Raw genomic sequence first — 11,593 nt, 5'->3', positions numbered from 1 at the left:
CATTTTTCATGGCTTGGATCATGGCTTGTTTATCTTTGACCCCCCAATTCCAACAAATTGTTTGCCCTCAAATTTGTAATCACAAAAAATGTACTAAATGAGTAAATGAAGGAATACCTGCATTTGTAAGTCTAAGAAGTATTTTTTCTTCTTTCTCTGGTAAAAATGATTAAACATTTCTTAATAGTTTTCAGAAGTTCTTATTCTTTTATTGTATATAGAAGAGTTGCTATCCTCATTTATAAATGGAAATATCGTACATAATTCATAAAATGTAACCACTTAAACTTATTTTAGACAAATAAAACATGCTAGAAAGAAAACATTGGTGTTGGAGAAAAGGAAAAAATATTGTTGAGGTTTGATATAGAAGTTGCTTTTCTCCCCAAGCACAGTTACACAAATCCATGAATTTACTATTGCTTTCTACTCTCAAGGAAACACAAATTAGTTAAGGATAATAAAACCGACACTCAGTTTCATGTTTGTGGGTTGACTTGCTACATGAAATCAGAATGTATTTTCTGTGGCATAATATTTTTATAGTGAAGCAGCCAAAATACCACAAACGCGTAGCACGAGCAAGGAGCATTGTGGTCCTTCCAGGCGTTTCTGTGGCTTGGTGTTGATAAATGCAGGTGAGATATGGGTTGCAGTCAGGATCAAATTACAACAAACAGGGACTTTTCCAAAAATATGAGTTGCTAAAACAGCTTCCCTATTACCTTGGGAGAGGTTGCCTATCCATCAGCAAGCTGGGACTTTAGAGCAAGTTCTCACAGTTGGATCTTTTGAGTGAGCAAAAATTCAGGCCCAGAAAAATAAAAACAATAATAAAAGACACTTCACTCACATTTCCACAGTAGCCTTGTGTGGCAAACACCGATGTAGAGTGTGACTTCCTTTTCTCTTTCCTTCTCCTCATTTCCTAATTGTATATTTTTGCCTGCTATTGAATTTAAAAGGGTAAGGTGATTGATTTCTTAATTTGAGAAATGATCAAAAAGTAATGAGTCTAGTTTATGTATTTATGTTATAGAATCATTCTCACTACCTTTCTAGGCCCACCTAAAAATTATGTTTATCACTTAGTGGATTCCCTAATATATAAATCATCATTTATAAGCATGAAACTTGTCCACAAGGGTTCTTTCCTTTGTATTTTTTCCCACTAATTTCTTCTTAATTTGGTTACATCAGATAATAGCATAATGTACCTTGGAAAACACAGTGTGTGGCACATAAGATATGCTCAGTACCTTGTGGTTATTAATAGGTCATCTAAAGATACTTCTAAAGATTAAGAAAAAGCAGAGCCTCTGATTTTTTATACTCATGTGATTTTAATTTGTTATTCTATAATAAATGTGAAATATATTCTATAGTTATCTAATGCTAATACTATATTCACACTACATTTTCACTTATTCTTTGTGATTGATAGTCTAAGGTAAAATTTGTGTTTTGAGATAATGTGGCTTTTCTGAAGTTGATAAGCCTTAACACCATTTCTCATGTGGATCAATTTCTCAGTATTTTCTAGAATATATCTTGAGAATAAGTATTTATGTGGCTCTTGACATAGCAACTATGGCTCTTGTTTCATTTCAAACAGTCAACCAAGTAGTATGGGGTCCACACATCTGGATCCACACAAATTTAAACAGTGTTGTACCATAGTTCTACTTTATATGAAAACCACTTTAACACAGTGCTGAAAACAATACTAAAACTTTTAGATTATTCTCACAGAATGAAGCTCTCAACACATCATCAATCATTTTCCTTTGTTTCACTTCCCTGTGACGTCCCTTCATACTACTCTCAACAAACTCCCTGTGGATATTTTGACCTTAAGATAACTGCCACCATTCTTATAGCTACACAAAAAGACATTTATTACAGTCAGATCAATGCAAAACTGATGCAGTTAAACCATTTTCAAATTAGTTCCCTCTCCAGTTAATCTCTGATGAGAGCTTTCCACTACCTCAAAGGTTCCAACCAACTGATGTTTTGTTCTTTTGTTTTTATTTTGACAAGGACAAATTGAATTTCTCATTGCCCAGGAATACACTTGCAATGATTACAATTATTTGTACTTGCATTGGTAAAAATTTCATTCCTCCAGAACATTTAGTAATAGAGAACCACTCATGCTGGAAACAGTAGAAAGGCAGTTACCACGTAATCTAATTTCAGCCTTTGTATTGATTATTTCCATTAGCAATGTAGAAAGTAGTATAAGTTGATTGTAATCAAAGTGAAAATGTGAATCAAATGGGACAGGATAGATATTAGGCAATGAAACAGCTTTCAAACTTCTACACAACTTACATAGCCCTGTGAAGTCTGATAGATCCTAATGATTCACTGCCACCGATAATGGAACCAAGCACTTGGGTTCTGAAGTTAGGAAGGACTCTGGGTGGCTCAGACATAGTTCTGACAATGCTTAAACAAGCTTGGAAAGGGAAACAGTAAGTCTAACCATTGATTTGGCAGCATAAAAACCCAATGAATATGTTAATCGATGTTTGTTTTAATATTGAATATAGTCAAATCCTTTTAATATAAATCCAACCCATTAAAGAAGACACCCTCTGAAGGAGAACAGTTGAGCAATAGAGGTCAAGTGTGAACTGAGCCATTCTTCCTTAGAAGTAACAAGAGGCTGAACTTTTTTGATGAGTTTTCAAAATGAGATGGAAGGGAGAAGTGTATGAAAACTATGCTTCTCTTTAGGTTGTATATGCCAGCATTATTTAGCATTTGCAGAGTAAGAAAAATTTTCCTCACAAAATTTTGGTGCTCAAAGATTGTAAAATATGAAGGTTATTAGCTAAGCTGTTGTAAATAGGGTCATGGGGCCTTTCTTTTATAATATATTCCAATTGTTTATTATATAATATGTGAATGCTACTAGTTTTTTAGCTGCTTCTTTTAGATTTTACAAGTATACTGTACCATCAAATCTTCTATAATAATTACAATATTACTCCAACCTCAACAATGTTATTCCTATTATTTATTTATCTTATTTAGCTAATACTTCTAGAACAATCTTAAATAATAGCTATGATAGTATATTTGTCTTGTCCTAACATTACTGGGAATGTTCCTAAAGTTCCCCTTTTAGCATTTTCCCCTTAAAATAAGATTTTTTTTCTCTTTTATGGTAGAATTTATTTAATTTATATTCAATGAATTTAAATTTATTTTTAGTGCTATTTGTTGTCAGGTTTGGTTATAAAAGTTATGCTAAGCTGAGTAAAACAATTCAGAAATATATTTTCTTTTTTTATGCCATAGAGCACTTAAATAAATGAGTTTTCCACTCCATACACTAAAACATACTCTTGGCCTAATGCTTTAGCGTGGCAGGGGAAGACATTAACACAATACAAATTCTTTCCTTGCTTTTATGACATTTGAACTATTTACTCGGGGGTGTGGGTTGTTTTGGAAATTTATCTTTCCTAGAAAATCTCCCATTTTGTCAAGATGTGCTAAGTTTTTGAATGAGATTAAAAGACATTATGTGGACCTTTTAGATTCCTCCCAATCTATAGTTATTTCCCCCTTCTCAATTCTTATCTGTGTATTTGTGCTTTCTCCTCTTGTTTTTCCTTGAGTAAGTTATTTGCTTACCTAATTTTTAAGGAACTTGGTCTTGGATTTATTCAGCAGCTCTAATTGTTTTCCATTTTCTAATTTATTAATTTCTGGTTTTCTCTTGCTACTATATTCTTTCTCCTTTCCTTAAGACTATTTGTTGTTCCTTTCTACCTTCCTGGAAATGCTCAATCCACTTCTTTTTATTATTTCTTCTTTATGAATATAAATATTTAGGCTGAGAATTTTCCTAGATTCTGATATGGGTATTTTAATTTCATTTTCTAAGTATTTTTTTATTTTGATTTTCGTTTGTTGTTTAAGGAAGAAGTTTTGTTTGGTTTTAATTTCTAAATGGAAGCATCTGTTACTTTCTTATTCGGTCATTATTTCTGCTTGTATTACATTGTGATCAGAGAATGTTGTTTGTATTATTTCTCCTGTTTTACATGTATTTAGATATTTTTAATGTCCTGTATGTAATTAAATTTTGTGAATGGTCATTGAACTTGTAAAAAAGCCACATATTTTGTTTCCAAGCTACATACAAAGTTTGTCATATCAGTTAGCACTATCATATCTTTTGTTTTGTTTTGTCTATGTCTTCAGTACCCTTAAAAATCTTTATCCACTAAATCTATCAAGGGCTAAGAGGGTGAATAAAAATCAGGTACCAATGTTGTCTCTCTATTTTTGTGTGCGTTTAAGTTTGTTTTTGCTCTAAGAATGGCAAGGCTACATTTTTAGCAAATAGTTATCCACGTATGTCATATTTTCATTGCAGAGTACACTCTTTATCATCACTGAGGACTCTTCTAGGTCTTTTAGTGTTTGTGCCTGGTTTTCAACCATTTTTGATATAATGATATGTGTCCCTTTATTTTATTTTCTTTTGTCTGGTATGTTGTTATCTATCATTTAATTTTCAATCTTCCTGAGTCACTTTGAGTTAAATAAATCTCTTTTTTTTTTGCTGGTTTTGCTTTGTGATCCAATTTGAGAATTCTATTCTACTAATAGATGAGTCCAATTCATTTGTATTTATTAATATGGCTTGTATGTTTATTCTCAGTCATGTCACCACACTTTATATTATGTTTTCTGTTTTATAGTATATTTTAATCTTCCCAGTGTTTTATCGTTCTGATCAAACTGTATTTTCTTTGACTCTGGTATATTATTTATTTCTACTTTATTAGATGCATTGTTAAACAATGCTTAAAAATGTATTGTTCTACAAGATGGAGGAAAATAGATACTTATGTGGATAAATGTATGCATGTAGAATATATATTTATTTATGTACATGTGTCCATTTATAAATTTCTAGGTCGATCAAAAAATTTTACATTGTTCATATCACATATGGCCAGAGAGGCAGTTCTACAAGAGAAAGAACACTGGAAAAAGACTCAAAAGACCTGGATTCTTGTTCTGGTTCCAAATTGTACTAGCCAGAAAACTCTGGGCATATTATTAATCTTCTCTATAATATTGATAATATTTCTTTTATGGTAAAAGTTCTTTAAAAGATAAAGTATTTTAAAGTGTTCTTCTAGAAATACCAGCTCTCAGTCTATTTTTTAAATTTCTCATATAATCACCCAAACAATAAAATTAAAAGTCAAAACTTTAACCTTAACATTAGGAGCGAATCTGACTTGGAAATCCTCACGTACACAGATTCAGAAACATAAATAGTTTATAACCCCATTGAATTTTATCAGATCAGTAACCCTCTGCAATGATTTTGACATTTGTCCATTCAGAGGTCACCCTGACAGGGCATATAATCGGCATAAGCACTTCTGGTGACTTTTAAGTACCAGGGACAGAAGGCACCTGATGATGACCACAATGAGAACACGTCACTGCGTCTGTTATCAATGGCAGCAGGTGCCTTTGGACCTGGAAAGTAATAGGGTGGGAGTCCTTCAGTCATTTAGAATTAGTCATGAGGCGGCTACATATTCACAACATGAAAATAAAATAGCAAAACTCCTCACACAAAAAAGAAATCAGAAGATGAGCCAGAGTGTGAAATGTAATGTGAGCTTAGCTGGTGTCTGGGCTACTACGTCATCCCTCTGTCCTTTGTTGTGCCTCAAAATAGAAAACAAAGGCCACTGGCACCTCCTGTGTGACAATCTAAATCTACATTAATTTACAATCTCAGTTCCCATGTCACCTAGGAACCTCACGGATGTAAACCATGGCTGTAATGTTACTGTAAATAACGGCTCACTGGGCTGTTGTTGATTCATTAACTTCTCACTGTTTCTAACAACACTTCATTTCATGACACGGGATATCTACAGGCATAAAGAAAAAGACTCTAAGGATCTTTAGCAGCACACATCACTGTACGTTACATGTAAGGCTGTTCTTTTAGAAGAGAATAGCACACTATGGCTTTTAGAGGTAAATTAAACTAATTGGCTATTATAACCGGAAAAGCGATTATATCTTGTAAATTAGTATGTGTACAAGACAAACATATACCTTAAAAGGCACAAGATACTTCTTTAGAATTAAAAATTGAAATTCTACTAAAGAGTAGAAAGAAAGTTGCAACTATTTACTGCCTTCTAAGTGCACTTAGATATGCTCTCTTTTGGGATCCTTACAGAAAATCTGTACGGTGTATGTTAATGTTCTTATTTCACAGGTGAGAAAACTGAGGTACAGAGAGGTTAAGTATGTTTTCTAAAGCCATTCAGCTTAGGGAATAGTAAATACAGGTATCAAACCCTGGTGTGTCTGATTCCTAAGCCCTCTTTCTTTCCAGTACACCACACTATTTCCTCTAGGGCCTCTTAAATAAGAGGTACCCATCTATGCAGCGCAGGATATTTAAAACAGATAATGCAGAGTCTGTAACACTAATTATTTTAAAAGTTAACTGATTAAAGTTCATGAATAAGTACAAGACAGAAGTATGAGGAGAGGTTTAAGATAGTAGTAAGGGATTTAAATAAAATTGATTTACAAAATTCACAAAAGATTTCATTAGAAATGGCATTTCAAACAGTTTTTAAAGAACTGGAAGAATTTTGTAAGGAGAATCTATATCATTAAACATACCTTATAAACTGTGAAATTGGATGCGCTGTTTACTTGCTTTTTGTAGACACGTGGCAAACAATTTCCATTTTACCTGGTGTGTTTGTGAAAGAAGTTAAGCCTTTGGCAGATAAGAGATTCTTGAAGGTAAGATTTACTAAGTCTACACTGAGAATGTGCCTGGAAAAAATTTGCAGGCATTTTTCTAAAAATCTAGATTATCATATTTGTACCTTAGCCAAATTTAAAGTAATGAATCTGTTCTTGTTTATAAATGAACACTCCAAAAGTTTCAACAAACCACCGTCGACAAAGAAGAATTTAGCATCAAGGTATGCCAATTAAAGCTCTGAGGTATATATTACAACGTGTATATATTTAACACCTGGATAACTTGTTGACATGTGTTGTTGGGAAATGTCTCCAGCAGTCTGAAATTCAACTGTGTCAAGGTTCTGGGGTTAAAATTGGACTCAAAAGGCCTCAACAAACCTGGTGATCTTTAGGACAGTGGGCCAAATTCTTACACACAACTGCTACTGACATCAGGGAAAGGGATCAGACTTCAGTGAAAGATGACCTTGAGTGATTTGGAGTAGCACTTGTCTTCAGATCTACTATTTAATTCATTTAAAGCTAACTGAGCCCATGTAAGAAGGCAAAAGTTGTGTTTCAGCATCATGAATGAATAATTTTTTTTTGCATCTATAGAAATCCCCCAACAAAAACATGCATAAATGGAGGTACAGTCATCTGCTTGATTTCTTCTCATGACAATGACCACAGCACTCTCCAAGGAAGTCCATAACAAGGTGGGATACTTCTGCTTGCTGGAAAATGATTTCTTCTTTTTAACTTTTTTTAAAATCAAAATTTCTTACCTGCTTTAGGTTTAAGCTAAACTATATTTTCACTTTTTCTCAGAGTAGCTTTGTTTTTAGTTTAGTTTGTAATTTATGTTCCTCATGTGTTACATGTTTTTATAAATCTCTTTTTCATCGATGTAACAGTGACATGTCCTCTTTCTCAACTGCAAAAGAAGATAGCCAGTTTTTCAATGGGATAGGAAAATATTTACTTACTGCTTGTTTCTTTGTTTCTCTATTTCAGTCACTTTCACATATGCTGGAAGCTAAACACAATGGTAGCTGAAAGTGGCATTTAGTGTTTCAAAGCACACTGGAAAGGTGACGTCCATCTCTGTAGGAATCAGGAAGCTCCACTATCAGGGTCTAGGAACAGTGGTGTGCATCAGAAGTTCCTGGCCAAGTTCACATCTACAATCATCCTGCTTCCTTTAGAAATCTTCACTCTTGTTCTTCTCTCCCCATCCTTGATGCTCCAAACAGACAGAACTGCCCTCACTTCCTATCTATCACATCCATTCTCACTTTTAATCTTTTTTATGTGCCTTTACTCAGATACCATCTATTGTAAATGACTAACAAGGCTCAGTTAGAAGACCTTTATTTCATTATAGCTCATTTCCTATCCTTACTGAGCACTTAACATTGCAAATGCCTGCTTACTGGTCTGAATCTCATCCCTTATTGAAAGCTCACTGAGAAGGACATACTTTGTTGGTCTTGTTCACAATTATATATCTCACAGTGTCTGGCGCATGGTAGGCATTCAGTAAATATCTACTAAATGAATAAATGAGTGAATGAATGAATGAATGACTTTCATACCTGTATGAGGAACACTAGAGTAATACTTGCTGACTTTATACATAATTGATATTATTGCTCAAATCTAATGTTACTGTAGTAAAAGATCAGAGAAAGAAAATATAACAGTATTACAACTTTTCAATAAGCTAGATAATAGATCTAAGCAATTTGGGCATAGGTGGAATTTCCTATACAGCCAGAATTTAAAAAATCAGCTTTCTTGATATTTCTGGATTTATCTAATTATTCTAGAGTCCATCTGGTCTAGTCTTTCTTAAGTTATTAAACATTCCAGAGAAGTTCAACAGGAGATAAAGTCCACTGAGCATTCATGCTGATTCCTTACCCTGGCCTGAAGAGCTGGATAGAAAAGTGACAGCTTTAGGACCACACACCTGACATAGTATTCTTTCTCAATACTCACCTGTAACTACACCTAGCCAGAATGTGTGTGACTGCTTCTCATTGGTAGAGTTATGTCAGGCATCCAGCCATATAGATCACTTTTAAAAGCTCCAGTGCACTCCTTGCTAAATACTGATGGATTGAATGAGACATCTTTAACCTTTACTCTGCTTTCTACTTTCTGACATCTGTTAATGACACATTCACAAATTTAATGCAATTTCAACTCTGAGATAGACTGGAATGTAGAATATTTTGGGATCTTGGGGCTAGGGAAGGGGAAGAAACAAAATGTTGGAGTTTAAAAAAAAAAAGAGGACTGTGAATGGAAAGGGACCAGGACGGCAGGGGAGTAAGGTTGTCATGTATAATGAAGATTTAGTGCTTCAGCAATAAATCTAATTCAGCTAGAAGAGCACGCTGCCAAAACACCGTGCAAGAAATACCCCCAAGGTATCCAAAGGGGTCTCTTTAAACCCTGTTCACTTCACATTGCATATTTGAACACAGACAGTTGGAGTTCAGAGAGCACACATCTGGGTCACCGTGCAAATCCCCACTCTCCTTTAAAAAAATAAAATACACTCACTCCACCTACTCTAGACTTATTCTACTGCTGAATCTGCCAAGGAAAACTAATTCATTTTGGAATACAAAAGCCAAAACACAAAGTGGAACGAACCCGCACAGAGTCATGCTCTGCTACTTTATGTATCCAAAGAAAGAAAAGTATTCAAAGCCCCAGTTCTCAGATTACTACTCCATCAGGCAACTGTACCTAAGATTTTTTTTATTATCCTTGTTTTCTGCGATGAGGACCAGAAGTCTCCAAGAAATCGTGAGCTTTAACAAAGCAATATCCAGCACCATTCACTTCTCTTGCATTTAATGTAGAATTAAGCGCCATACTCACAGTTTGACATGGTATGCTTTTTGTACGTTTTTTGGTTCATCGTGATAATTTAAGGAGAAAGGTTTTGTAAACTTTAAAATGCTATCTCTAAAGAGAAAGGTTTTATGATTATAAATCGCTCTCCTCTCATTTTTATTTTACACCTTGATATTTTAGTATAGGAAAGCAAATATGTGTAATTGTCTCATTATTTGGATTCTGAAGACCAATTCTTTATATTGAAGTTGCTGTATGGAAAAAATGTCCTCTGAGTTTTCCAAAATCATTCAATTAAAAAAGAAATAGTATCTAAGTAGGTGCTTACTAAGAGAGTTCCATCACAATCATTATAGTAATAGAGAAAACCAAGGTAAAACAACTCAATTTTTGCTTCTAGTAGGGGTGATCCAGGCAATCTTCAATAAACTATTCTCCCTTCAACCTTTATTTCAGATGGCTAATACAAACATCAAAACAATAGGCTAAGAAGAGAAAAGGCCCCCCACCTTCATTTATCTTACTTTTATTTTATTTAAGATCATGTTTTCTTTTAGTGAGAGGGCAAGATAATCAAGAAGTCTAAATTATGGTCCCCACCCTCAAGTTGCTTTCTATCTAGTTGGGAGACAAGTATAAGCACTTGATGAGTTAAATAGTAATACATCTTAGATGTAGCACCCAACAATGTAGAGATATCACAACAGAAATTCAGACAATAATTACTGAAATGGCAGATCATTGTAAACCACAGTGGTTTACACAGTTTCTCTGTGAAATACTGCTGATTCTACAACTTGCACAGAACTGTTCACACTACTTGATTGATGCAGTTGATGTGAAAAAATGTCCTAAACAATTCTATAATGACTCTACAAATATTTATATATGTAATGAGAACTTGAATCAATAGAAGAGTTGTTGATAGTAACAATACTATTGCTTAAAAAAATGGAGTTTACAAAATATTTTTTACATAATTTATTGCATCTTATCCCTCCCTATAAAGCATCAAGTATCTTTATTTGATGAAAGCTAAGGTTGGGAGAAAATGAAGAGACTGCCTAAATTTACATTTGTTCATGGTGGTTTTGATTCAATTTTTATCTTTTGATTACTAGTTAAATGTCATTTCCCCTATAGAATTATAAAAATTATCATAAGGAAAACAATATTTATATGACTCAATGACATTTTAAGCTTGATGATAACTAAGGACTGACCATATAATTTCTGAATTGTAATAATTAACATTTACAGGGTACTAAGTTAGAGCTAAGAATATTTACATATACTACCTCATTAAATCCTTATAGTAATTTTCTGTTTGGGACACATTTATTATTCCCATTTAGCATATGGAAAAACTGAGTTAGAGTCAAAATTCTAACCCTGGCCTATGCAGGGTCCAGAGGTTTCCTCCATGGTCACCTATGCACAATCTTGGCATGTTGGTTTATATTAATAGGAAAAGGCTCTTCATAGCAAAAAATTTTTCTTTAGCAGCTGCACATTAGATTGAATTTGAACCCACAACATCATAATTATGCTGAATAACTTGATGGCTTACCACACTTCGGAAGTTAGCCTATAATCACTTTACATTCAACCTCAGAATAAAAGAAATCATGTTAATATAAAATATTGGAAAAGCTTTAGAAGAAAAGATTTCAGTTATGCATAGAGTTCACAGGTGTATTCAATCTCTAAGTTAGGTGAAGCAAAGCTAGAATGGCATCTAGTAAGATAAAACAAAATAAGCCTCCAGGTATTAAACAATTTTATGACTGTTGGAGAATACTTTCTAAGTCTATCAGCTGTGAATTTCTAGTATCAATCCAAATGTTTTTAAAATGTCAGGAACCATATTTAAAATTCTTCTCAGTTCAATTAAAATGAAATTAACTATGGAAAACATTGTACTTTTCCTATACTTCTAACAAATATT

This window comes from Balaenoptera ricei, chromosome 12 (genome assembly GCF_028023285.1).
Source record: "Balaenoptera ricei isolate mBalRic1 chromosome 12, mBalRic1.hap2, whole genome shotgun sequence".
Lineage (NCBI taxonomy): Eukaryota > Metazoa > Chordata > Mammalia > Artiodactyla > Balaenopteridae > Balaenoptera > Balaenoptera ricei.
Note: the sequence above shows the minus strand (reverse complement) of the source record.